The 21,114-nt window shown below is 37.4% G+C and overlaps 1 protein-coding gene and 1 pseudogene across 2 annotated transcripts in view; one reads left to right on the forward strand and one right to left on the reverse strand.

Moving 5' to 3' along the window:
• Positions 1-21,114, reverse strand: part of YAF2 (YY1 associated factor 2) — an 84,065-nt gene that overhangs the window by 27,351 nt on the left and 35,600 nt on the right. The gene's annotated exons all lie outside the window — the stretch shown is intronic.
• On the forward strand, positions 14,292-19,710 carry LOC118623217 (annotated as a pseudogene).

Raw genomic sequence — 21,114 nt, forward strand, 5'->3', positions numbered from 1 at the left:
AGCTGCTATGTCATCAGGACACTGAAAGCAGATCTATGGGGAAGTACACATGTCAAGGAACTGAGGCTTCCTGACAACAACAGCCAGTGTGGGTGGGCCATCTTGGAAGCAGATGCTGTAGCTGAGTCAAGCCTTCAGATGACTGCAGCCTCAGTTGACATCTTAATTGCAACCTCATAATAAACCCAGAGACATAACTACCAAGCTAGGCTATTCCCAAATTCTTGATTCACACACATGAAGAAAATAAATGCTTTGGGATAATTTGTTACACAGAAATATATAATAAATCTGTTTGCCAAAAATTCACGTGAAAAGACAGTGACATCTATCTGGTATGAGAAAGGGAACACAGAAGAGAGAAATAGAGCTAATCAAAGAGAACAGAATAAATCAATGCAAAGTATTCAAAAATATTTCAGGCTGTCATTATTTTTAAGTTCCTAAGATCATTTTAATTTTTTGTTTGTCCTTATCTATATTTCACAGTTTTAACAATACAGCTTACTTTTCAAAATAAAAAATATATACTTTTTAATTTTAAAAACTTTCCAAGTATTCACATGTATCGTTTTATTATGCAATTACTTGTAAACAACTGAAGGTCAACTATTGCGATCATTACTCACTTCAAACCTATCTGTAATCACTGTGCTAAATGTAAGAGGGGACTCCCTAAAAAATGAAGATAACATGGTTCCTAACATCATGGAGCCTCAATTTAGTAGGAGAAACAGACATGAGGAATCCAATATGGCCTAGAACATAGTATATTCCCAATAAATAATTGTTGAATAAATATGAGAGGTAGAGAATGCTTTTTAAAAAAAGCACACCTGCCCTGCCCGGTTTAGCTCAATGGTTGGAGCATCGGCCCACAGACCAATGAGTCACGGGTTCGATTCTGGTCAAGGGCATGTACCTTGGTTGCAGTTCATCCCCAGCCCTGGTCGGGTCATGCGGGAGGCCACCAGTTAATGTGTCTCTCTCACATAGATGTTTCTTTCTCTCTCTCTCCCTCCCTCCTACTCCATCTGATGATAAACAGAAAAATATTCTCGAGTGAGGATTAAAAAAAAGAAAAAGGCACACCTAAGAGATAAACCAAAGAACTTATATGCATATAAGCATAATGGATGGACACAGACAACAGTATGGTGAAGGCAGAGGGGGTGATGGGGAGGAGGGTATCAAAGGGGGAAAAAGGAGGCACATCTATAATAAAAATAATTATTAAAAAATTGAATTAAAATTTATTTTTTTTTTTTTAGTTTTTTTTGTTTGTTTGTTTGTTTTTTGTTTGTTTGTTTGTTTGTTTGTTTTATCCTCACCCGAGGACATTTTTCCATTTTTTGTACAGATAGAGTGGGAGGGAGAGAGAGGAAGAGAGAGAGAGAGGGAAACATCGACGTGAAAGGGACACATCGAGTGGCTGCCACCCGCACGACCAACCAGGGCCGGGGACAAACTGCAACCGAGGTACGTGCCCTTAGCGGGAACCGAACCCGGGTCTCTCCGGACCGCAGGCGGACGCTCTAACCGCTGAGCCAAACCGACCAGGGCAAAAAAATTGAATTAAAATTTAAAAGGCACAACTGGGAGAGTCAGAGTGAAAAAGAAACATGCAGGGAAAGCCTTCTTGAAGAGCTGGTATTTAAACTGAACCTTAAGTAATATGTAGAATTTTAAGTTGAAAAGAAGGGCAATTGAGGCAGACGGCGCACAATGAGCAATCACAATGTCAAGAAGATACAGAACATTTCCAAAGCATTTTCAGAAAACACATAATTAGAGAGTAACCCAGCTTAGCTAAAATACTGAGATTATAATAGGAGACAAAACTGGAAAGGCAAACTGGAACCCGGCTATGGAGAATTCTAGTCGATATATTACGTTGCCTGAAGTCTAGATTTCATTCTAAAGGAAGAGAGAGCTGTCTATCACAAGTTCAATCTATAAGCTATTCTCTCTACTTTTACATATTATGTTTGAAATGTTATATAATAAAAACTTTAAAAACTGAAATCGCTTTTGAATCCTCACTGCTGACAATGCAAGAGTATCAGGGTCAGACTTGAAGCAAACACCATTAAGAAATTATTACAGTAGCTGAGAGAGAGGCAACAAGGGTCCAAAGTAGAACTTTAGGGGTTTAGATGGGCTATGTGAGCGAGCATGAGAAAAATAATACTCAGGAGTCTAACTGGATTTAGGGCTGCTGAGACAGAGAAAAGTAGAAAATAATGACTTCAAGGTTTAAAGTTGGGTGCCTGAGAACATAATGATGCCACAATAGCAGAAATATACTTAAAGTTTATTGTTTGGCCTTGTGTATGTGTACATGTGAGTGTGTGTGTGTGTGTATTAATTATTTTTAAATTAAATTTAAATTTAAAAGGTACATCTACAACTGGGAGTCAGAGTGGAAAAGAAACATGCCAGGAAAGCCTTCCTGAAGACATATATGCACACATACATACATACACACACACACACACAGAGTATCTATATATAATTTGATGTTTAAGTGTTATATACATTTATATTATAAAACTTATATATAATGCAGATTTGCAGCAGATATAAAATCCTCAGGAATTTTATATCCCTGATTGTTTCTTAGGGTAATATTAATATCAGATGGAATTTCATAAGTCCCAACTGGTGGTATATGCTACAGATAGACCAGGAAGGTAAACAAAAGCCACACTAAGTATCAGAGGAAAATTACCTTAGCATAAACTCATCTTGTTGTTAATTCATATACAAATAATCAGTTCAAGACAAACAACAGGATCAATAACGTACATATCAGTATAGCATACACTTTCTAACAATAAAAGAAGAAAGTATGATTAAACACAAATCTTCATAAAAATCGCCTGTTTTAATATATTATACAATGCCATACCATTTTCGTTAGATTGCCTTTTCTATTTCATTCAAGATGCCTATAATCACATAGATTTCATTCTATTTTTTAAAATGTTCCTTTAAAGATACCTATAATTAGCCTGGCCGGTGTGGCTCACTGGCTGAGCATCGACCCATGCACCAAGAGGCTGCCAGTTCGATTCCCAGTCAGGGCACATGCCCAGGTTGTGGGCCGAATTTCCAGTGGGGGGCATGCAGGAGGCAGCCAATTAATGTACTCTCTCATCAATGTTTCTATCTCTCTCTCTCTGTAAAAATCAATACAAAAAAATATTTTAAATAATAAAAATAAAGATACCTATAATTAAAAAGATTTTTTAATGAGCCTAATAATACCAATCAGCTAGCCGATTTCTTTTTTTATTATACTACATATTAATTTTTCACAATTAGGGTCAGAAGATATCAACAAATGGTTATTATCTCCTATCTGCTAAAAAGATTTTATTAAGCCTTCATTAAGTTCTCTAAAATTTGGATCCGAAATTTGGTAAATATAAAGTTTATGGCAGAATACCAAATTTCTTAGAATAAAAACAGTATTCTGAATAAAAATAAACACTCAGATTTGCTAAGATAGATTTAGCTCTAATTAGTTCATTTATATTATAAAATGTTAAGTGACCAACTGGGGTTGGAATTAATTTAGAAAAAAACGTGTCATAATGATATATTCCAACATAACTGAAAAGGGGAAGTTAAGACTTAACAATAACACCAAATATAAAAAAAATACAACAAAAAAGAGGCCAACCTAAAATAAAAGGGGGGAGGTGGTGGTGTGGAAACTGAAGAAGGGATTTCTGCTGATGAAGAGTCCTGATTTAGGAAAGACAAATGGCCCTCTATTCTCAGCATTTCTCAGCCAAACACTAGTGAACTCCAAGCTTCTCTTTCCAAAAACTATAAGGCACCACTTCAGATCCTCTACCCTTAATGATCCTAACAAATTTAAGTCAAGTATACCTTCCAAATCAGCTAAGGAAAGAGTTGTGATTTCCTCTTCCATCCCATAGTTCCCCATCTATCTATGCTAGCCAAAACTCCCTTTAGCACACAAAGCTAAAACAAAAATGTATGGCTAAACTGACAGATTTATAAATACATATTAGTAATAAATCAACCAATCATCAGGCATAAATGACTACTTCAGATCTTTGCTGTCTGATCAAAGGGAAGTATAAAGAAGAACAGAAGTATATTAAGCTCTCCAAAAAGAAACTTGAGTCCAGCCAGTGTGGCTCAGTGGTTGGGTGTTGACCCATGCACCAGGAGGTCGCCCATTCGATTCCTGGTCAGGACACATGCCCACCAGGTTGGGGGCCTGATCCCCAAGTGGGAGTCATGCAGGAGGCAGCCAGTTTATGTTCTCTCTCATCGATGCTTCTATCTTTCTCTCCCTCTCACTCCTCTCTCTCTAAAACCAATAAAGAAAAAAAAATTTATACAAAAAAAAAAAAAGAAACTTGAGATGAAAAACTTCATAATCTCACACAGGATTACACCAGTTAGCATGTACTATGTACTAATAAATAGGAGCTATATGCAGAATTTTTTGTTAGCAAGCCACAAATACAATTATCTAAAAACACCACCACTGAATTATAGAACAATGACTACAAATCAAGTCAGTTTTTGAAACAACATTAACTTCCTATAAAAGAGCTTTCTTAACATAGAATTTACTAAATTATCACAGTTATCAACTAAATTTAGCAATTCACTAGTAAATAGTTCAGTGCAAATGAACGATGCTCACATTAATAGTCAAAATTAAATGTAGTTAAATTGAAATATAAGATCTGTGCATTTTATTGTATGTTAATTATACTTTAGTCAAAAATTAAATATAGCAAGACTTTAGTTATTAGTAACTGAAGATGAAGTATTTAGATAAAACTAATTTTCCAATTGACTAAAGTATATATATTCAAAAAACCAAATCTTGCTCTCTCTGTAACTTCTTTCCTGAGCCTATGCAGCCCAGCTGGCTCACTTCTCTTACCTCTATAACTTTCTTTTTTTATTAATTTATTTTTGTTACAGATGTTTCCCCTTTTACCCACTGACACCCTCCTCCCATTCCTGCCTACCCCCCCTACCCCCAGCATTGTTGTCTATATCCATTGGTTATGCTTATATGCATAAATTCTTTGGCTTATCGTTTCCCTATCCCCACCACGCCCCGCCTCCTCTGAAGTTTGTCATTATGAACCCTACCTTCTATTTCTCTGGGTCTATTTTGTTCATCACCTTATTTTGTTCATTATGTTCCACAAATGAGTGAGAGCATGTGGTATTTGTCTTTCTCTAGCTTATTTTGTTTAGTGTAATACTCTAAATAAACGTTCTCTTGGAATTTGAAAAAAAAATCTTATTTTCTTCCTAAAATGTGTTACATGCTTCACTGCTTTAGTAAATATTATACCATGTAAAAACTTTTAACTTTTTAAAGGCTGTCTTATATGTGCCAAGGATCATGCTAAGATCTTTACATTCAGTAACTCATTTAATTTCAAATTCCTTTTTACATGATGAAGAAACCAAGGTTCAAAATGTTTAAGAAATCCTGCCATGATCACATTCCAAGTTATACTCAACTCCACATCTGCCTGAATCTAAAGTCTACACTTTAATTGTTTCCCAGGTTTATTACAGTACAATTGACCAAAAAAAGTACATATAATTAAGGTGTACAAGTAGTGTTTTGATATATGTACACATTGTAAAATGGCTACTACAATTAAGCTTATTAACAAATCCATCACCTCATATCACCTTTTTTATAGTAAGAACATCAGATTTACCCTTTAAGCAATACAATATTAACTATAGTAATCATGCTGTACATTAGATTCCCAGAACCTTATTTATCCTGCATAACTGAAACTTTGTACCCTTTGACCAATATCTTGCCATTTCTCCTACTCCCCAGCCTGAAAGCAACCACTGTACTGTTTCTATGAGTTCAATCTTTTTAGATTCCATAAGTATGTGAGATTATGCAGTATTTGTCTTTCTACAGCCCATACTTTCTACATGTCACAATGTTGTGCTGTCTTGCTGATGTAGAACCACCATTTAGAACCTCATACAACATGTTTCACTAGAGCCACGAAGACGTTCTGGGCCACCTGCCCTTATCTGAAATGGCAGTTCCAGAATGTTGTGTTATTCTAGTTGGTAATTCTTTTTGTCTCCTGTCTTGCTGTCAGTTACCACTTCTCAGTATATCTATCTGCTTTTGGAAAACTTAATCATTCCATTCACAACTCAAACCCCAAGCTGGATCTAATTCAATATCCATCATAACCAAAAAAGAATTGAAAATTGCCAAGAAGAAGAAGATCGTAAATTGATTATCATATTTTGTAAAACAACTGTTTTATATCACTGTTGAAGCAATGACATAGAAAACTGCATAAGATAGAAGATAGTTCTAATTTTTAAAGCTGCATACTGTACATTCAGGACTTAGTATGGGAAGGGTGGATGATGAGGAAGAGGTGACTAACCTCTCTGCAATCAAAGTAGCTCTGATTTTGCTTGACTAACTGGATTTCAAAACAAAATTCTATGAGTTTTTCTTAAGTATGAAAACTATTAAAATAAGCTTACCAAAAATACTGTATGACTACATTGGGTGAAAGTTACTGGGAAATGACTAAAAATTCAACAAGGCAAATAGTTATTGAAGGCACAGTAACTAAATACCCAGAACAAAGCACTGGATGTTATCCAAAGGGTTTGGGGTTACTTCTATATCATGCCTCTTTAATTTCTGTAACACTTAGCAGATCTAGAACAAAGTTAAATGATAGAAGAATTTGCCTTGTTTCTAATATTAATTTCATATATAAAGTATTTTCCTAATTCCTGTTTTGAGATGCATATTTTAATTATGTTAAACTTTTACTAAAGATAACTTTCAGAAATATGTCTCATTTTATTAATTGTAGTTCATGATCTATTTAGATGATCATATGGCTTTTCCTTTATCTACTACTATGTTGTATTATATTAAGACCATCCCAATACATCTTTGTAGTCCTGGAATACATTCTACTTAGTCACAGTATATATTTTATACATACACACACACATACACACACACACTAACAGCATATTATATTTTTAATGTATTATTGAATTTCTGCATCAATATTCTTAGATAAAACTGACCTGTAGTTTTATTTTATTATGGTATCTCCATCGGGTGCTCTATTGCTCTATTTTTGTGGCACTAATATTTATTGATCACTTCCTATATGTCAGGTATTCTAAGAACTGTGTTTGTATTAACTTGTGTAAGTTTCAAAGGCAACTTTTCTTACCTGATGTTTACTGCTTTTAATTCAACTTTGTCTAGGAATGATACCAATCCAATGATAATTTTTGTTTGTATTTGCCTACTATTTTGTTTTGACTACTGATTTACTTCTAACCCCCTTAGTAATTTTGTTCTAGTTGTGTTTCTAACATCAAGTATATAGGTGGTTTTTATATGTGATCTAATATAAGTCTTGCTTAATAGCTGAGCTTATGTCAGATAAGGTCTACAAATGGGCCAGCTTAAAGAACCCAGTTATTCTAGGTGCAACAGATATCCCTAAAATACTCTTCACAACAGAAGTGACTTTTAATATATTTCTATTTTCAAGCTGTTGTGTACAGAATGAACTGGTGGGTGACACACACAGAGTTGGAGAGACTAAGTGGTACACTAGTAGAGTAGCCCATACAAGAGGTGATGGTCGCTTGGAGTAGTTGGCAAATGGTGAAAATGAATGGATCCAAAGATTTTAGTCAAGGTAGTACTATCACTCTTCCTCCTCCCCTTCCAAGATCACTTTTACATATAGTATAATTTAGTTGTTCTTTTAACGACATCACTGTTCTTTTACATAAACTCATTCATTTAGTAAATATTTATTAAATGTATAATAATGCCAGGTAACATGCTAAGCATGAGAATAGAGCCAGAAGAAAAAAATCTCTAGCCTCACAAAGCTTATAATTTGTGAAATAAAAAAAAAAAACTAAGCCTTCCTTGTGTTTCTTATTATGTCCTACCATAATATTCTAAATCAGTAACAAGGCAAATTCTACTATAATCATTCATTCTCTTGACAGACATTTACTAAACAATCTAGTATGTACCAGGTCCTATTCTACAGGTGTACAGAAGTATTGCCTCATGGAGCTTACATGCATTCTAGAGAAGACAGGCAATCAAAATATATATGTATAAAGTATTAGGTAGCTGTAGAAGAAAGATAAACAGAGTCTGAGAAGAGTTACACAGACGTGTCATTTTTCTACAGGGAAATCAAGGAAGCCCCTCTGATTAGTTTACTCTTAAACAGAGTCCTGAATGAAGTGAAGTAAGCGATGCAGATATCTAGATATAAAACATTCCAGGATAAGCAAGACCAACGTCAATGGCCTTGAGGTGCTTCAGAAGGCTGACATATTCAAAGACACTAACGTGACCAAAATGTCTGAACTGCAATGAGTGAGAGAGAAAATAATAAAATCAGTTTGAAGAGGCTGCCAACAGTCAGATCATGTAAGGCCTTTCTTTCGTACAATGGAAAAAAATTGGAATTCTATTATTCTAAGCAGAATGAGAAACTAAGTAGAATGGGAAAGTTCTGAGCAAGAGAAAAAGATATAGCCAAAGTTAAAATAACAATTACACAGCTGCCCTATTAGAATGGTCAAACTCCATAACACTGCCAACACCAAATGCTGGTGCAGATGTGGAGCAACCCGAGTTCTTATTCATTGCTGGTGAGAATCCAAAATGGTGAATGGATGAATAAACTGTGGTACATCCAGACAATAAAATATTATTCAACACTTTACAGAGAGAGAGAGAGAGAGAGAGAGAGAGAGAGAGAGAGAGCGCGCTATCAAGCTATCAAAAGGGATGGAGGAATCTTAAATGAATATTACTAAGTAAAAGAGTCAACCTGAAAAGGCTACTTTCTATATGATTCCAACAATATTACATTCTGGAAAAGGCAAACTATAGACATTATAAAAAGATCAGTGATGCCAAGGACTGAGGGAAGGGAGGGATTAATAGGCACAGCACTAAGCTCTTTAGGGCAGTAAAACTACATTTTTATGATACTGTAATTGTGAATACATACCATTATATATTTGTCTAAACCCACAGAATGCATGCCACCAAGAGTCAATCTTAACATAAATTGTAGACTTTGGGGGATAATGATGTGAATACAGGTTCATCAATTATAACCAACAAACCACTCTGATGGGAATGTTGATCAAGAGAGAGGCTAATGCAAGTGTGGGGGCAGGCGTTATATGGGAATTTGTGGTCCACAAGACAAAGTTTTGAGAAATGAAGATCTATAATGAAATTCTGGTTCTACTACTGAATAGCTTCTCTTCCTGTGTAAGTCACTTAACCACTCGGATTCTGCTTTCTTAGTAAAATAATTATAATAATAATCATTCTACAAAGAAGTTTGTGAGGATCAGATAAAACTGAGCTTTGGAAACAAAACAAAAAATGACCTAGCTGCTATTTACAGACCAGATGGTGTAATCACAGAAACCAATTAGGAACTTACCATAATAGGCAGGCAGGAGAGGATGGTGGCTTATATTAGGATAGCAACAGCAGAGGGTGAAAAAAGTGGTATAACTCTAAACATATTTTGGGGGTACATCATATAGGATTTGTAAATGAACAGGAAGTAGAGAGTGAGGGAGGGAAGAGACAGAGTATGTCATCAAAAGAGGAGAAATTTAGCACAGGACAGTTTTGTTCAGCGGTTAGAGCATTGGCCTGCGGTCCAGAGAAACGCGGGTTCGGTTCCCACTGAGGGCACGTACCTGGGTTGCAGTTTGTCCCAGGCCCTGTCTGGGTCGTGCAGGTGGCAACCACTCGATGTGTCCCTTTCAGGGAGATGTTTCTCTCTCTCTCTCTCTCTCTCTCTCTCTCTCTCTCTCTCTCTCCCTCCCTCCCTCTCACTCTATCTGAACAAAAAATGAAAAAATGTCCTCGGGGGAGGATTAAAAAAAGAGAGAAATTTACGCACAAAAATTAAATTCAGCTTCACACATGTTAAACATGAGATACCTAGGAGACCAACAAATGAAGTTGACTAAATAACTACCTAACAATTCACATGTAAAAAAAATGAGAGATGTTTATGCCATATTTACTGAAAACACTCATTGTTTGTTAGCTACTTTTTAAAATATTTTCTTTATTTTTAGAAAAAGGGAGAGAGAGAGAGAAACATCGATGAGCCCTGGCCAGTGTGGCTGAGCGGTTAGAGCATTGGCCTGCAGTCCAGAGAGACCTGGGTTTGGTTCCCGCTAACGGCACATACCTCGGTTGCAGTTTGTCCCAGGCCCTGGCTGGGTCATGCGGGAGGCAGCCACTTGATGTGTCCCTTTCACATAGATGTTTCTCTCTCTCTCTCACTTCCTCTCTCTCCCTCCCACTCTATCTGAACAAAAAATGGAAAAATGTCCTCGGGTGAGAATAAAAAAAAGAAACATCAATGAGAGAGACCATCTATTGCCCCCTGTATGTTCCCTACTGGGGATCAAGCCTGCAACCCAAGCATGTACCCTGACCAGAAATCCAACAGGGACCTCTCAGTCCATGGGACAATGCTCAACCCAAAGCCACACTGGCAGGGCAAAACTGGAATTTTTAAAAAGTTGATGTCCTGGTAGTAGATAGGACAAACTGGAGAACAAAAATTATCAAAAAAAAGAAAACTGCCCTGGCCGGTATGGCTCAGTGGGAAAAGCATCACCTGCGGGCCAAAAAGTCCCAGTTCAATTCCGGCCAAGGGCACATACCTCTGTTGAGGTTCATCCCTAGCCCCAGTTGGGGTTGTGCAGGTGGCAACCAATTGATGTGTTTCTCTCACATCAATGTTTTTCTCTCTCTCTCTTCCTCCCTCTCTCCTTCCAGCTCTATCTAAAGATGAATGTAATGGGGTAGGGGTGGCACTATAAAAAAAATAAAAAATATAAATAAATTAATAAATAAAGATTAATGTAAAGAATATCCTCAGGCCCAGCCAGTGTGGCTCTGCACAAAGAGGTCGCCAGTTTGATTCCTGGTTAGGGCACATGCCAGGTTGTGGGCCCGATCCCCAGTGGGGGGCATGCAGGAGGCAGCCAATCGATGTTGTCTCTCACCGACGATTCTATCTCTTTCTCCCTTCCTCTCTCTCTAAAAATCAATAAAGAAAAAAAAAAGAAAGAAAGAATATCCTCGGGTAAAGATTTTAAAAAAAAGAAAACTAATCTAGTCAGTGCTCCTTTGCTCTAATGCAAGCCCACTTTTCTACCAGTATTTAGTTTTGTTCACAGCTCTTACTACGTGTTGCCTAGTATTCTTTCTTTGGTTATATAACAGCCTCTAGCTCAGAAATCTGGCCAACACGCCAGTGACCACAATTAGTAACTATCAGCTTTCACAAGGCTAGGGACAATGAAATTAAATAGAATGAATGATCACAGTAGATGAGAGAATGAGATCTTCTTTACTTCACTTCAACATCAGGCCAGGACCTCCAATGCTAATTCTATATTGTTGCTAAAACTGCTATCTAGACATCAGGGATAAGTAACAGTCAAATGTTGCACTAACTGTGCTGGGAACACCCACCAAAAATAGTAGGTATGCTTGGAAAGTAGGGTTGGAAAAAGAATCAGATTGAGATTCTACTGCAAGGGAGATGAAGTAACAACTAAGTAGGCTGAGAAAGACTAGAAACTCAGAACAGGTATGAAAGTTGAACAATAATTAAGACAAGATGTTACACAAAACCCCCAGAATCTGAGCATTTATATATTCAGAGTCCAAGAAATCTCACAGTATAAGAGCAAAGTCTGGCACTGTTTGATATAAATCAAAGAAGATTCTTTTGCTGTTATTGGGACACATGGATAACCAGTATTAGAGGTTATAAATTCATTTACTGAAAATAATCTTAGCCCTGGCCGGTTTGGCTCAGCGGTTAGAGCATCAGCCTGCGGTCCAGAGAGACCCGGGTTCGGTTCCTGAGGAGGGCACGTACCTCGGTTGCAGTTTGTCCCAGGCCCTGATTGGGGTTGTGCGGGTGGCAACCACTCGATGTGTCTCTCTCACATCGATGTTTCTCTTTCTTCCTCTCTCTCTCCCACTGTGTCTGAAGATAAATGCAAAAATGGCCTCGGGTGAGGATAAAAAAATAAATAAAAAAGAAAAATCTTAAATGTCCCTCCATCTAGGAAAGGTGAAACCAACAGGTTACCAGAATGTCATATCTACTGTACCTTAGATATGGCTTTATTTTGCAATGTGAATATCTACTACAGAAAAAGTAGAGAAAACTGCATTAACTTGAATCTCTCTAAGGAATCCTTCTGGTTCAGCAGTAATTTTAAACCAATAAAAGAGAGGTTTGTTACCCAGCTAGGGTGAGGAAAATGACAATCGTGTGTAATCCTACCTACAAAAGCTCGTGCAGAAGGTCTAAGTCTGATAGTCTGGTAAAAAGAAGTAGTTGCCCTGGCTGGTGTTCTCAGTGGTTAGAACATCGGCCCACACACCCAAAGGTCACAAGTTGATTCCCAAACAAGGGCACATACCTAGGTTGCAGGATAGATCCCCAGCCCTGGTCGGGGTGGCATGGGGGAGGCAACCAATTCATGTGTTTCTCTCACATCAAGGTTTCTCTCTCTCTCCCACCTTTTCCCCCGCTTCCACTGTCTCTAAAAATCAATGGAAAAAAATTTCCTCCAGTGAGCATTCACAAAAAATTAAAAATTAAAATACAAAACAAAAACCAGAGTCACTATTCTGATTCAAAGCTTACAGAAAGGAAACTTTACACTTTATCTAAAAAACATTAAGAAACCTAAATATAAGGGATAGTAAAGCTGAGCACCCATGAACAGGTGAAGCAATAAAATACTCGCCCTGGCTTGTCTAGCTCCACGGTTAGAGCATTAGCCTGCAGATCGAATGGCCTCAGGTTCTATTCCTGGTCAAAGGCACGTACCTGGGCTGGGTTGCAGGCTTGATCCCTGGCCCAAGTTGGGGTCATGCAGGGGGCAACCGATCGATGTGTCTCTCTTGTGGATGTTTGTTTCTCCCCCCCCCCCCCACCGCCTCCCTTCCACTCTATCAAAAAACCAATGGAAAAATGTCCTACAGTGAGGATTAACAAATAATAAAAAAAAGAAATACTCAAAGCACTTTTTTTTTTTTTGGTACGTGCCTCTAGCAGGAACCAAACCTAGGACTCTCTGGTCTGCAGGTCTACCCTCCAACCGCTGAGCCAAACCAGCCAGGGCTCAAAGCACTTTTAATGAGAAGTAACAGGAGAATGATACAGAACCAAATACTCTTTCAGATCCTCTAAGTCTGTGCTATATAATGCAGAAGCCACATGTGAGTACTGGACACTTGAAATGTGCTAGTCCAGCCCAGCTAGTTTGGCTCAGTGAATTGAGCATTGTTGCCTCATGAACTGAGAGGTCCCCACTCAATTCCCAGTTAGGGCACATGCCTGGGTTTCGGGTTCAATCCCCAGTTAGAGAGCGTGCAGGAGGCAGCTGATCGATGTACTCTCTCACACTGATGTTTCTCTCTCTCTCTTCCTCTCTTTGTAAATCAATAAAACTATTACTTTTTAAAACGTTAGTCCAAACTGAGATGTATTCTAAGTACAAAATACATCCCAGATTTTGAACTTAGTGTGAAAAAGATTGTAAAATATCTCACTAATAATGGAAAGAACGATACTTTAGATATACTAAGTTGAATAAAATATATTAAAAGTAATTCCACCTGTTGCACTTTACTTTTTTAATTTGTCCAAAAGAATATTTAAGATACACATGGCTCCCTTTTGTGGCTTACATTACATTTCTACTGAACAGCATTGTTATAAATTAGTATGTTTAATGTGAAGCCTTAAATTAATGGACTGTTCTAACATTTTCATTGAATTTAATAGTTGGTTCCTTTGGTATTAAATTCCTCTTAGGGGCACCCTGAAAAAGAGCAATGACAGTTTACAAGACTGTCCAGAAAAAGAGATTGAATCAGATTTCTAGGCAGAGGCTTGAGTCAGCAGGATTGTTTCACCAAGTGGTTACCAGGCTTTCTTCATGTTATCTCTGGCCAAAGGTTTACATAGTAAGAAAGAAGCACATGGAACAGGATTTGACCAATAGTTTACTATAATCCACCCAGCATAATAACATGCTTTGTTTAAGGATTTTCTCAATTATAATCCAAGCGTTCAACTTATAAAGTTGGATAAACAAGAGAGTGAGGAGTTTGTTGGTGCTGTGGACTAACAATGGACACCCAGGAGGACATCCAACCCCCAAAGCAGCAGCCAGTAATATATATCTGAGGAGAATGTCACACAGAAAATGAAATAAAATCCAGGGATCCAATTAGATGCAGAGAATGTGGATTCAGAATAATGTACAAGAAAAGGACTAAAAGACTGGTGGTTTTTGATGCTCCATGAAACATGGAATTCAGAAGAATATCTTCACATTCGGATTTGCTGTTAATGTTGTATCACTTTTGAATAGTTTACTTATCTTTCTTTTTTTTAACCTTACCCGAGGACATTTTTGCATTTATCTTCAGATAGAGTGGGAGGGAGATGGAGGAAGAGAGAGAGAGAAACATCGATGCGAGACAGACACATTGACTGGTTGCCACCCACACGACCCCAACCGGGGCCAGGGACAAACTGCAACCAAGGAACGTGCCCTTAGCGGGAACCGAACCCAGGTCTGTCTGGTCCGTGAGCTGACACTCTATCCACCGAGCCAAACCGGCCAGGCTAAGTTACTTATCTTTATGAATACAACTATATACACACAATTTCATTTTTAAAACCGTATTCTATTTAGGTATCTATTAATCATTTATATAAAGAAATTATTTTTTGTTCAATTATGTGATTTGTAATTTAATTTTATTGTATATGTTATCTGACATGATGAAGGTTAAAAGTGCTTCCCCAAACCACACACCAAAAAAAGGCAGGATAAATATCTTTCACTATGATTTATTCAAGTATAACCAGTTTCAGCTATTTTTAAATATTAAAATGTTCCCTTTGGGGAAAGACCTCACCTAACACTGACTCTAATTTGTTACCAAGGAAAACTCCTCTCTCACTAGAGTGAAAGTTAATAACAGTAACTACTTTTTTATGAGATACCATGGACAAATTTTAAAAGACAATGGAATTCTCAGATAATAGACACTAATACAACCTGGAAATAGTCCATGGTCTATCTGGAAACTTCAAGAGAATGCAGTTTTGGGAAATGAAGAATTTCACAAATAAGATGCAGAATATAAACACACTGCAAAACAGTAGTGACTCAAAGACAGTAATCTTGAGAAAAACAATTGCACTATCCCAATATTAGAAGACTACTAGTTTTAAAAAATGTATCAGACTTGGCACAATAAAAATAAAAGTGAATTTAGAGATTCAAAATTTCCTACAGATCAAAATATTTCTCAAGTCAGAGTTCTTCAGCACAAAACAATTCAAGGCTTTATACAGTGTTCTCAGTCAAATTACCTTAGACTTTGGTAACAAATGGAAGAAATGGAACCAATAGAAGACATCTCAGATTGCTTAAGGAGAACTCTGGTTCCAAGCACTAGCTGATTTGAGAGTGAAGTGTGAACATGTACCAGTTACTCATTCAAACACCTAGGAGTCTACTAATACCAAGCACAAGGCATTCTAAATTTAAGTTTTGAAGATACAATGGTGAACAAGCTACAACCTCTAACCATTATAGGTTTATTCTCTGGTAGTTTTATAGAAAAATAAGAAGTAAGCTCACCAGTAATACTTCATTGTCTGTTTCCCATGCCCCAAATCAATATATTTCCCCCATCTCCTATTTGTATTTGGAGGGAAAGGGGTGGGGATGGAGAAACAGGGAAGAAAAGAAATCTACACTTAACATACTGCATTAAAATTATGTATCTTGCCCAGCTGGTGTGGCTCAGTGATTGAGCATCAACCCATGCACCAAGAGGTTGCTGATTCAATTCCTGGTCAAGGCACATACCCAGGTTGTGGGCCCAATCCTCAGAGGAGGGCATGCAGGAGGCAGCCAATCGATGTTCTCTCTCATCGATGTTCCTATCTCATTCCCTTCCTCTCTCTCTAAAATCAATTTAAAAAAATTTTTAATTATTTATCTTATTTCTTTCCCTGTAAAACTCTAAACTACTTAAAGACAGAGGATGAAACCTATTCACCTCCCTATCCCTAACTCAGTGTCTGGCGCTTATGTTATGCTCATGTACAGCCTACTATCTCAGAGCTAGATTAAATTATAGCCTTTGTGCTAAGGCCACTGCTTTCATTTTCTCCTATAAACCACTATCAAAGGGGGGGGGGGATTAAAAGAATAAAGGTCAATCCTTCCAGTGTTCCCTTTTGCAAAAATAAGCATATATATATACATTAAATGTAGGTGTTTAAGAGTAATATACATATTATATCAGAAATAACAGGCAGTTCCATAAAGCTAGTTTCCTTTCACCACTATCACTAGTTCTTCTTTACCTCCCAACCCCAACCAGAGGTAACCACTACCATGAATTTTTGTGTGAATGAGATCACATCATTCTGCAAGAAACTTTTCCTTATACTTATGAGGTCTCTCCATATTTATATACATCAAATATAAAGCATGGCATAATGAACTCTGAAGCCAGGCAACTGAGGTTCAAATCCCAGCTTTAAATTCCAGCTCTGCAATTTACTGCCAATGAGAGTGGGTAGGCTATATAGCCCTCTATGCTTCAGTATTTCCATATGTAAAATGGAGATAATGACAGTGAATATTGCTGAGTTCCTAGGAGGACTAAAATAGTTCATGTTAACAAAATGCTTAGAACAACCCCTGGGTATAGAGAGTACAATATGTTTCTTAAAGTAAAAAAATAAAATCACCAACAATAATAATCTGAACATAGACCTAGGTAATTCTGTTACAGAACTATTTTATATCTTTCTTATCCCTGACTCCTACAGATAGACATTTAGATTTTGTTCCAAATGAATATTCCTATACAAAACTTGCTGGGCAAATGTGCAAGTTTCTCTAGACTAATATCTTGAATAATAATTGCTGGATACTAGGGTACATACATTTTCAACTATGTAACACCGATCCTCAGCTTTGCAATCTAAAGAGTGATGGCTCATAAGTTTTTAACTGCATTTCCCTGCAAATGAGACTAAGCATCTTCTCAGTTCATTAGCCATTCCAATTTCCAGTTTCCTCTGCTGTGAATTTCATTAATATCCATCGTTCATTTTATTTGTATTTGTATAATCTGTCTTATTCTTTTGATCTTTATATATTCTGGACACAAATCCACTGGATGTTAAAGACACTACAAAGATCTTCCAGTTGTGTCACTTATCTTTTAGTTTGGGTTTCTTTTATTAAACCTAAGTTTTTCTTTTTGAGGTACTCAAATCCTTTATCCTTGATGATTCAGTCTTCTTTTCTTGACTTGTGAAACTAGGCCTTACATATCCTAAAGACACAGATTATTCTGTATTTTCCTCTTTTTTAAAAGGTTGTTTATGTTCAGTGTTTAATTCACCTGGAATTTATTTCTGCATATGGTTTGAGATCTAGTCCCTTCCTGAACATGGAAAACCAATTCATTGGTCCACACTGCTAATAGAAAATGCTATCTTTGCCCTGGCTGGTTTTGCTCAGTGGTTAGAGCGTCGGCCCGTGAACCGGAGACTCCCGGGTTCGGTTCCCACTAAGGACACGTACCTCAGTTGCAGTTTGTCCCCAGCCCCAGTTGGGGTTGGGTAGGTGGCAACCACTCGATGTATCTCTCTCATATCGATGTTTCTCTCTCTCTCTCTTCTTCCCTCTCTCCCTCCAGCTCTATCTGAAAATAAATGTAAAAATGTCTCGGGTGAGGATAAAAAAACAGAAAATGCCATCTCTAGCACTTACCAACTTCAAGTACGTATAGATCAATCTCTGAACACTGTTATATTAATCTGTCTTTTCCTGTATTAAGACTATACTACTTTAAATACCATACTTCTTTTTTTTTTTTTTTTTTTTGGTACGTACCCCTAGCCACTAGGTCCTAGCAGGAACCAAACCTGGGACTTTCTGGTCTGCAGGCCGATGCTCCAACCGCTGAGCCAAACCAGCCAGGGCAATACCATACGTTTTTATTTTCTTATTTATTGAAGTATAATTTACATAAAGTATACAAATACTGTATATAGCTTGCTTTTTAAATGTCTAACACCCCTTGGTAATCCAATGCAATATACTAACATTTCCCCTGTTCCAGAATGTTCCCGCATGCCCCTTGTCAACCAGTACCATGTTTCCAAGATAACTACTATTCCTATCTCTATCACCGTAGAATGGTTCCACCTGCTTTGGGGCTTCTTATAAATGAAATTATTCAATATGTAATCTTTTGTTTCTCACTTCCTTTGTTCAACATTAAGTCAGGGAAATTCATCCCATGTTGTGTGCAGTAGTTTATTCTTTTTGCATGGCTATGTAGTATTTCATTCTAAATACTCTAATTTGTTTTGTTTTGTTTTGTTTATTTCTGTGAGGACTCCTTGTGGTCCTCCTCTTCTTGCTGTGTCTTCATGTGGCAGAGAGAGAGAGAAAGAGAGAGAGAAAGAGAGAGAGAGAGATGACTTTTTTTTTATTTTTTAATCCTCACCTGAGGATATTTTTCCATTTATTTTCAGATAGAGTGAGAGAGAGAGAGAGGGAGAGAAACATCAATGTAAGAGAGACACATTGACTGGTTGCCTCCAGCACAACCCCAACCAGAGCAAGGCACCAAACCACAACCAAGATACGTGCCCTTGACCGGAATCAAACCCGAGACTTTTTGGTCTGAGGGCCAATGCTCTAACCACTGAGCAGCCGGTCAGGGCTAAATACCATAATTTAAAAATTAGTCTTACTATCCAGAGGCCAAGTTCCTCCTCCTTATTCTTTTGTCTCTTTCAAAACAGTCTCAGTAACTCTTGTGCCTGTACTTTTGTATATAAAGGTAATTTTCCACACACACAAAAAAATCCCATGAAGATTTTTGTCTGAAACTACATATAAATCACAGAGACATAATTTTTAAGCAATATTTGTACTTTTCCCCCCATATATATAGTATATCTTGCCTTTTATTCATGTCTAGTTTTATGTCTTTTGAAAAAACTTTGGTACTTGCCCTGGCCAGTTTGGCTCAGCGGTTAGAGCATTGGCCCGTGGACCAGAGAGTCCTGGGTTCGGTTCCTACTAAGGGCATGTACCTGGATTGTGGTTTGTCCCCGGCCCTGGTTGGGGTCATGTGGGTGGCAACCACTCAATGTGTCTCTTTCACATCGATGTTTCTCTCTTTCTCTTCCTCCCTCTCTCCCTTCCACTCTATCTGAAGATAAATGCAGAAATGTCCTCGGGTGAGGATAAAAAACAAACTTTGATGCTTTATAGAATTTGCTGTAAAGAAGATATTTTTTTATTTTCGAACTGGCTATTGCCAAAGGGAATGTTGATCTTGTATCCAGTAACATTTTATTCCCTTATTAACATACTCAATTGGCTTGAAAATTGTTTTTTTCAGTTACAGTGGCTTTGTAGTATAGCTTGATATCCGATATTGTGATCTCCCCAACTTTGTTCTTTTTCAAGATTGATGCTGCTATTTGAGATCTATCTGGTCCCATATAAAATTTTGGAATATTTGTTCTAGATCTGTGAAATAGCTGCTGGTATTTTAACAGGGACTGCACTGAGTCTATTGATTGCTTTGGGAAGTATGGACATTTTAATGGTGTTAATTCTTCCAATCCATGAATATGGTACATTCTTCCACCTGTTTATATGTTCCTTTATCTCTTATTTCAACATCCTTTAGTTTCCCGGTACATCAAACTAAAAACTTCTGCACAGCAAAAGAAACCAGCATCAAAATAAAAAGGGAACCCACTGTATGAGAGAACATATTAGTCAATGATACATCCAATAAGAGGTTCATTTCCAAAATATATAAAGTACTCATACAACTCAACAGAAGGAAGACAAACAATCCAATTTAAAAATGGGCAGAGGACCTGATTAGACACTTTTCCAGAGAGTACATACAAATAGCCAAGAGACATATGAAAAAATGCTCAATTCCACTAATCACCAGAGAGACACAAATTACAACTATGAAGTACCACCTCACACCTGCCAAAACGGCTACCATAAATAAATCAACAAACAAGTGCTGGCAAGGATGTGGAGAAAAGGAACCCTTGTACATTGCTGGTGGGAATGCAGACTGGTGCAGCCACTATGGCAAGCAGTGTGTAGTTTCCTCAAAAAATTAAAAATAGAACTGCCATTTGACCCAGTGATCCCACTCCTAGGAAAATATCCTAAGAATCCCAAAACACCAATCAGAAAGAATATATGCACCCCTATGTTCATAGCAGCACTATTTACAACAGCTAAGATCTGGAAACAGCCCAAGTGTCTATCAGTAGATGAGTAAATAAAAAAGCTGGGGTACATTTACATAATGGAATACTAAGCAGCTATAAAAAAGGATCTATTACCCTTTGAGACAGCATGGGAGGACCTGAAGGTGATTATACTAAGCAAAATAAGCCAGTCAGAGAAAAGCAAATATCACATGATCTCACTTATATGTGGAATCTAATGAACAAAATAAACTGACGAGTAAAACAGAACCAAAGGCATGGAAACATGGAACAGAATGATGAATCACAGAAGGGAGGGGGGGGGCAGGAAGACATTAGTCAAAGATCTTATATGCATACATTCATGCCCATGGACATTAGAGTGGTGAAGGGCTGGGGCAGGGCGGGAACCGAGTAGAGGGGGACAGTGGGAGGAAAAAAGGGGGGGAAACATCTGTAATATTCTCAACAATAAAGATTAAAAATAAAAATGAAATAAATAAAAATGAGGAAGAAGAAAAATTTCTAGTGATTTGTTCATCTTCTTTTCCTCCAGTCCTTTTGGATTTTCTTTTTCTTTTTTCATATCTACTAGTGCAGGTTTATTTGTCTTATTCTTGACTTTCATGGGAATATTTCTTAGATT

This window comes from Molossus molossus, unplaced genomic scaffold, assembly GCF_014108415.1.
Source record: "Molossus molossus isolate mMolMol1 unplaced genomic scaffold, mMolMol1.p scaffold_m16_p_10, whole genome shotgun sequence".
In the NCBI taxonomy this organism is placed as follows: Eukaryota; Metazoa; Chordata; class Mammalia; order Chiroptera; family Molossidae; genus Molossus; species Molossus molossus.